The following is a 9,170-nucleotide window of genomic DNA, read 5'->3' as shown; positions in this document are numbered from 1 at the left end:
GAGATTCCGGCTAAGGAATTCTATTGACCGAGGGGAAGGTGTTAGGCACCCCTTGATCCCGTGGTTTGACCACGGTCTCTTGGTGAAGCGTATCAGCTAATTTGACATTAAAAATGTATACACCACACAAGACACATAAAACAAGCAACAAAAAAATCAAACAAAGTTCAAAACCAAAATAACGTCCAGTCCGAGTTATACAATCCCAAAAATAGAAAAATATGGAAATATAAATCCTATTCTAAACTAATCCTAGACTAAGGTCCAATGCCTCACTCCACCCAACGTCTCGGGCCTTAGTCATGAGCATCATTCGCCAACATAATACGTCGGGGAATTCCCCGGTGAATAAATACAAATGGCCTTGGGGCATTCTCCGGTAAATGAATACAATTGATCCAAATGCGGTAAACAAAACCATTCAACACATATTTCAAACATTCCATCAATCCACAATCCCTAAATTTGCCTACCTGGCGTACCATTTGCCTACCAACTCTTGGTCTATTGAAGCATTATCGCATTCAACAACATCAATGAATCAGAATAACTAGCGTATTCTTTCTATAAATTTCACCCCCATCAACCAATTTTAATTCTCAAAGGATACCATTTCATCGTGCAATCCATAATCGCAAAAATCAAAAACCGTTTTAAAACAAACAACAATTCACACCATTATTCATGTAAAGATCATGAAATTTTAAAGAAAGAGGTGAAAAAATGGACCTCGAAATTAGGTTCAATGCCAAGTTGTTGATGTTGCTAACGGACCAAAACCAAATCTACGACTCAATCCAACAAACTCAACTCAAATCTGCCAACTTGATCAAATCCCCCAAGCTAAGCACGATGAATGGGTCAAGACAGAATGAACTCAAATCCCCAAAGCTAAGCATGATGAACGGGTCGAGACAGAACAAACCCAAATCCCCAAACCAATACCTACGCAAAGATGGTCACTGATTATCATTGGTGACATTTTCTAGTGGATTTGATGACTGCGGATCTCAGAATCCATATTTTTTGCTTCATCGAAGCTCTAGCGACCTCCGCAACTTACAGTTCACCTCTTCGCCGGCCCTTTTCTCCTTGTTTTTTCATCAATCCCCTTTATTTTTAACTCTCAACCTCTCACTCTCTTATCAATCTCTTACTATCTTCTCTAATTTATGTGTGTGTACATGGTATATCGTAAGGTGAGAGTGACGATAAGTGTTCTCCGGTAAGGTCCCGAGGTGTGTTTGTGTGCTTGTTCTGTGTGGTGCCTATTCTCTGGATCCAAAAAAAATGGAGATTGTAGTATATTTTTTTATGGGGTTACTGTGTGTGTGCATCTACTCTCAGGTGTAGCTTGTGTGCGTGATGTATCTTGATTTTAGTGAATGTGTGTAAATTTAGTGAAAAAAAATGGTGAGAACATTCTTGAGTGAAAATGGTCACTATGAGTTGTCAATTGTTCTCCCTGGACCTCTATTCTTGAGTGTGTATATCATGATTATGATGAAAAAAAAGGAATTAGTGAATGGAAATTGAGGAATTTGTTAGTGTGTGTGTATTGTTGATGATGAATTCTAGTGGGGGCCCTATTTTTTGCCTATCTCCTTCTGTAAAGGCCGAAACCGTGTAAAAGAAATATGAGGGGTGGGGTCATGTGGGTAGGTAGAGTAGGAGGATATTGGGGTGTGAGTGGTTAAGGGATGAGATAAAATTTGTTATTAATTTGTTGAGAGTTGGTTGCTATTTTTCTCATTTTGTGGTGGAATAATTACATGGTTGAAGGTACACGGTAGGATAAGGTAAAATGAGTAAAATATATCGGGGAGGAACGAAATTAGGTGTCTACATCATGCCCCCTTTGAATGTAAACACGAAGTGTTTTCAGACAAAGCAGTAGAGAAAAAGACAGAATTTCGTCCCAACCATTATTCAAAGGTAGAAACAGAAAGAAAAAGGACAACCGAGTACTGACTTAGGACAACCTACCTACCCAAGTTATGGAGGAATCAAGTCACGGGTATCTCATAGGATTGGAAAGAGAACAACTATACCGAGTTGGAGAGTCGAGTGAGGTTCCATCGAGGTTACGGTCCGCGGCGCTGTCATTACATCAAAAATGAAAATTACAAGTTAAAAATATAAATGAAATTACAAAAATTCTATCTATGCAGATTTTGTTAGACTCTTGACTCGCTACTTCATCGCCTTATTCTTCAGGCGGGCTCCTGACTTGCAATTTCTTCAACTTATTGCTTGTCTTTCAATTTCTACACCCTGTTCTCCAGGTGGGTTCCTGACTTGCTATTTCATCACCCTATTCTTCAGGCGGGTTCCTGACTTGCAATTTTTTAATCTGTTGACTTTCATCACTCTATTCTTCAGGCGGGTTCCTGAATTGCTATTTTTCAATCTGTTGACTTTCAATATTTTTGCCTTGTTGCTTAACTTTCAACTTCTTCACTTTGTTGCTTGACTTTCCATTTATTTGCCCTGTTATCCAGGCGGGATCCTGAAATCACATCAAACTAGAAAGAAAATTATCCCAAACAAAAATTGTTGTAAAGAGAAATTCCGTTTGCCAGAAAAGTGAAGTTCCAAACACAAGAATTAAATTTTGCCCCAGTTTATCATCAAAGGACTTTTGTGAAAGACACATCATTATAGGAATCAAAGGGAATGATTCGACTAAAAGGTACGTCTTATAGGAATCAAGGGGGATGACTCAACTAAAAGGTAAGTCTTCTAGGGGTCAAGGGGAATGACTCAATTAAATGGTACGTATTATAGGAATCAAAGGAAATGACTCGAATAAAAGGTACGTCTTCTAGGGGTCAAAGGGAATGACTCGACTAAAAGGTTCAATTTAAGAAGTGTATCATCCAGCAAATGAAAACTGAAATCCCTAGACAAGAAAGTGTGTCTCCGAGGGATATAAGATGATGAATTTTACCATGATTTGACTATCAAACATGTGCAGCAACATTGCTTCCTGCATTTGTATAAGTAAGGCACTGCAGCCCTTGATATTTATGCTCTGAAGTCCTTACTTTGAAGGTAATATGTTTCCTATTTCACCAAAGAAATCTTGTGAGTTTAAAACATGGTGGTTGGTTTATGGCTTTAGCTTTCGTGGCGATCGCTCTTGCCTTTGTTAGATTTAACCTTGCTTCTAACCATTAGTCTATGTCATTGACTTACTGCTTCATTGACCAAACTCTAATTTATTAAGGGTGATTCTGAAACAAATACAGTATCTCTGCTTTGCCATGCTCCTCAGATAAACCCTTTGAACCTTGGTATCTCCATAAGTTCCCAGACTTGTCTGCTGACAAAACTTTTTGCATGCTTACTTCGGCTCACAATCATGTCTCTTTTATACGCTAGGTTTGTCTTGCTTTATGCAATTAAAGAAACTGGTAGCCAGTTTTGAAAATTTTTCTCACTTGTTTCGACACTGACTCAACTCATAAAAAAAAAGAAAAAATGACAATGATTTTATTTGGATAATTGACTCAATAAAATAAAAATAAAGAGAAGAAAGAAAAGACAATGAATGTCCCCATTTGAAACAAAGAAATGAAAAATTTATCTAGAAATGATAGTCAACTCTAATGATTATGCCATGTATTTGGATTAAGCTGCCTGATCTTTCTATCCAAACTTTCTACCAATTGTTGTTAATGACCTCAAAATTGAGTTGCTTTCTTAGATCAATTGCACTTAAGACCTCATTCGGCTAGTGGAGCCTTGAACGGTTTTTTTCAACGAGCCTCTCTCATTTTCCTTTTCTCAGCTCACCATTGCCTTATGGTGTCTGTAAGGGTTTTTCACCAATGAGACTCTCTTATTTTCATTTGTCTTAACTCACCGCCGTCTTACAGTGCCCGTGAGGGTTTTCACCAATAAGACTCTCATTTTTATCTCTCTCAGTTTACCATCGTCATACGATACCTGTAAGGGTTTTCACCGATAAGACTCTCTCATTTTCATTTTTCTCTTGATTTTTTATGTTGAGGAAGACAAGTAGTTCCCAAAATGCATCATCACATCCATTGCATTCTTAGCCTTAACATTCTCAAAGATTGATCTGAAGGTCTTTCTTTGGTTGTAACTTGGCTTTTGGATAGGGTTAGAAAGAAAGGATAGCATGAGGCCAAACGACACCTGAGGTAGGGTAGGACTTACAACTTTTGGAATCAACTCAAATAATGAGGATTAACTCATGCCCTATTTTCTTTTGACTGGGCAATTCTAATTTATTTATCTGGTTGGACCGAGCCCAGAGTAGGGCAGCCTACGTATCTCAACCCCGAGAGAGGAGAATCAGGTCACGCGTGTTCTGGCAGCTTATTCTTTTTTTTTGCTTGATTCTAACTTTTCTTTTTTTTTTACTTTTTTTTCCTTGAGATTTTTCTGAGTCTAGTTTTTTGACACTCTTTTCTTCCTTCGTGGACATATTTTCCTCTCTTTCCCTTTTTTTTTTAAACTTTATGACTCTATTCTCTTGGTCGATACTTTTCTTTTGAGCTTTGATGGCTTTATCTTGATTCCAAAAGAGGGTTATGAAAGAAAATATCACTAAGGCTCCAATGGGGTAAACAAAGGATGACACAATGCTTGGATAGCAGAATAAAATGCCTTCATTATATCAATCCTTGAAAATACTAGTACATAGCATATAATGTGAAAGTGCACGATTAACATCACTTATGACATGTTTACAAAACTAACTTACCCCGATCATGTGTGTCACCTCTTTTTCTATACTTTTCAAACATACAACTCCACATTTGTTGTACATCCCTCACTTTGAATGACTCGTGCTTTGGTGGAGTTGATTTTCTTTCTGTTCCTCTTGATAGGATCACGCAGACACTGTTTGACCTAATTGAGACATGTCTTTCAATTGATGACCAAGTTATTCTTGTGATTCTCAAAATAATTTCCTTAATTTTCAAAGAAGGCTTGAACTTGTCACCAAATGTCTCAGCACTCTACCTATTTTCTCAGATGCTCTCTTTTTCTAACTTTAACCCTCTAATTCAATGTTCATGCTTAAACTGAATTTAAGATCTGACTGAAAATTCCGCAGGCATGTCATATCACTAGAATCAACATAAAATGTACTGTATAAAGAAAACAAACAAACAACACATATCTGAAACATAAAAGGAAAGGGACACTTCATTTAGTTGAAATAAAAGATAAAAGGATTTGAACATAAACAAAAAAGGGACAAAACAAGATAAATCCCAAACTACAACCATGAAATACTTCAGAAAATAGAAAAGAAAACAAAACAAACTACCAGACCTCTTCCTAGGGGAGAGAGGTGACTTCTTAATTGCTCAGCCTGACAACTTACCCACTGGTTTGCATATCAACATGACTATAGCTTCCCTCACTATCAATGTTCTGCAGCAGGATTGATCCATATTGAATCATTTTTTCAATTTCCCTTTTTAAATCTGGACAATCTTCAATACTATGATCCTGAGCATCAGAATGATATGCACATCGTACATTAGGGTTAAAATTTCTTGAACGCCGATTAAGAGTGCACCCAAGGAGAGGAGTGATCATGCCCCATTGTACTAATCTCTGAAATAAACTAGCATATAGCTCTCCAATTGGTGTGAAGTTATCTCTCGACTTATGCCTCATTTCATCGTTCGTCTTAGATCAAAAATCAGGCTTAGAAAGATTTTGGTATGTTTGTGGAGTTAGAGGATGACTCTGATGAGTTGGTGTGTTCCACTGTGGGTAAGATGGGGGTTGAATATATGGTTGTGCATTATATACTAGATATGGAGGGGGAGGAGCAGATTATAATGGATTTTGGGAGTAATTATGTGAATCTTGGGCATGAACTTTGGCTTCTGAAAGTGACGATGACGTGGTTTTCTTGACCTTTCCTGCTGTCCAACTATAATAGTAGATGCATCTACCTCATTCTTTTTCTCCCCAACACTTCCTGAACCCTTTTGAATTGCTTGAGTAGTCGCTTTCAATATTGCAAAACTCACAATGTGACCAGTCTTAATTCCCTCTTCTATCATCTCCCCCATTTTAAGGACCTCAATAAATGGCTTGCCTAACCATATAACAAATGTTGATAATATGTTTCATTTTGCGCTTGAATAAACATCTCCACTATCTTGCTTTCTTTCATTGACGGCTTCACCGTAGCAGCTTGTTCATGCCATCTGATCGCATACTCTCTGAAACTCTTAGTACTCTTCTTCTTCATACTGGTTAGGGATTTTTTGTCAGGGATCAATTCCACATTATATTGAAATTATTGCTCAAATTCATTAGCTAAATCATCCCAACTATTCCACCTATCAATATCTTGATCAACAAACCACTTCGAGGCTAGACCCGAAAGATTATCACCAAAGTAAGCCATAAGCAGTTCTTCTTTGCCTCCATCACCTCTTAATTGGTTACAATAACGTCTCAAATACGCCACCGGATCCCCATGTCCATTATATTTCTCAAACTTTGGCATTTTAAAGCCAAGAGGAAGTTGACTCCTGGAAATATACATAAGTCTTTATATGAGACACTTTTGTAACCCCCAAGTACTTGCAAGTTCTTTATAGCCAGTTCCAAACTTCTCAATTTTCTGGTCATTTCCTCTTGTTCTTCTTTCATAACAGGCTTCTTAGTGTTAGGAGGAAATTCAAGCGAGTGAGTATCACCGTAAATACCAGTCAACTTGAATATAGGCTCAGAAGTGTAACGTTGATCCCCAGTAATATCCAATGCAGACTCTCTTATAGAGTAGAGAGGCACAACTTGTGGATGAACATCAAAAGTAGGAGATTCAGGTAGGCGTGGCACCGCAAAAAAATGAACAGCAGATGGAGCCGAGTATGTGGTAGTCTTGGATTAGGGAGTGAGGAAATGAACATTGGAAGTGGTTGAATATTGTTGCCTCGGAGTCGATCCTGATGCATGTTGTGCCATATCAACAAAAATAGAAAATTGTGCATGTGACATGGAAGGCAAGCTAGAAAGATATTCCAGATTATCAGTGGGAACTGGAGGAGGCGGCAACCCATTAGCCCAAGCTCGATGCATTTCTATCATTTGCTGCCTCAATTTTTGAATCTCTTCATTAGCTCCTAAATTCTCATTTCCCGAACTCCCTATCTGATTAGTGACAACAAACTCGGTATCGTTGTTGGCCATAACCTTCTTTGTGACTTGGTGCAATATGGAGGACCAGCCAAAATGTCACAAACTAACTACCTCAAACTAACTGAACAAGAGATAGCAAATGCGTTAGAGTTCAACACTTTCTCAAAATCTCTCTTTTTTTTCTTTTTGAAAAGTTCACCGAACCCAAGAAGGGCGCCTACGTATCTCACCCCCGAGAGAGGAGAATCAGGTGTGCGTGGTTCATAAAGGCTTGCCAAAATGGCCAATTAAACTCTTTTCCTTTTTCTATTTTTTTCTTGAAATTTTAAGAAGAAAAGAAAATTGATAAATTGTCAAAAGAATAGACGAAAATCTTTTTTGAAATTTTCAGCTTTAATAACCTATACAAAATGAAACCTATGATTACCAAATGAAACCTATGATTACGAAAGAAACTCTTTTTTTGGGTTTTCAATTTTACATTTCATACGAAAATGAAACTTGAACCTATGAAAGGAAAATCTTTTTGTAGTTTTCTTTTATTGATGCATAGACACCTACTCTAAATGAAGCATAAAGAAAATATTTTTTGAATTTTTTGAAATAAGATCCCCGAACCAACAATAGGTTACCTACGTATCTCACATCCCAAAAGAGGAGAATCAGGATTGTGTAGCTCATCCAGATTGGACAATTAAGGATTAAATGACAAACTAAACCCTGAATTGAGAGACACGACTAAAGACAAACGAATAAAATCTTTTTGAATTTTTAATTAGAAACTAACACCAACAACTATGAAAGAAAAAAAATATTTTTGATATTTTTGTTATATAAAAATGTACAAAGCTCCTATTGAAAGGAAAAATATTATTGGAGTTTTCGAATTGTGAATACTTACTAAAGAAATAAAAGGAAAATCATTTTAACGTTTTTGATTTTTTGGGAAATGAGTACAAAAGGTAAAAATCTTTTTGAATTTTTGGATTGTGAAGAACATAAGCCATAAAAAATTAAAAAACACTCGGAAAAAAAAACTACGAAACTCTTTTTCGATTCGCCTTTTCTCTTTTTTCCTTTTTTTTCAAACTTTTCCTTGCCTACACACTTCCTTTAATTCTAGCACGTGTTTTCCCCGAATCAGTCTGTCAGATGACCACGTTACCCTCAAAGATACAACATTTAGTACATAGAGATGTTGTAGAGGTGAGTCTCCTACAAAGTACCAAATAGGTCCCGCTAGGTCTCAATATGATGCAAATAAGTATGACCTAAAGGCTGACCTACGCTGAGGTTCACTAACGAGGCTGTTCGGGGGAGCCTATGGTCGATAGTGGCTGTTTTGCTTTCCACCTACTCCATAACACCGATGGCTCCCCCTCCTAAAATAAGGGTGACTCAACTAGAGGTTGTGTACAACACGTGTACTATGAACTTGTTGCAGAATAAATTGACTCGGGTTATTCATATGATGCCATATATAAAGCGGTAACACATAAAAGAAAACTGTAAACATGTAGCACGTAGGCACTTAACAATGATAAACAATAACACAAAACAACACGAACAATGTCTATACACCCATAATGTCAAACAAAGTCGATACAACTCAAAAAAATAGCTCGAATTCTGAAAGATCCCCAGCAGAGTTGCCAGAGCTGTCACACCCCTTTTTTTTCAAATCCCAAAAAAATTCATTTAAAAGTTTGAAAGGGTTTTTATTATTAAAGTGACAAAAGTGAAAATTTTTTTTGAAAAAGGATTATTTACATTTTTTATTCAGAGTCGCCACTTATAAAATTCGGTGTGCCAAGTAACCTTTGAAAGATCCTTTTCAAAATGATTTGACTCTTTAAATAGGTTTGCGAATAAAGATTTCGACTAAGGAATTATGTTGACCGAGGAAAAGGTGTTAGGCACCCCTCGGTCCCGTGGTTTGACCACGGTCTCTTGGTTGAGCATATCGGCTAATTTGAGACTACGAATGTATAAACCACACAAAATCACACAAAACAATCAATCAA

The sequence above is a fragment of the Capsicum annuum genome, chromosome 9 (genome assembly GCF_002878395.1).
Source record: "Capsicum annuum cultivar UCD-10X-F1 chromosome 9, UCD10Xv1.1, whole genome shotgun sequence".
NCBI classification, from domain to species: Eukaryota; Viridiplantae; Streptophyta; class Magnoliopsida; order Solanales; family Solanaceae; genus Capsicum; species Capsicum annuum.
Note: the sequence above shows the minus strand (reverse complement) of the source record.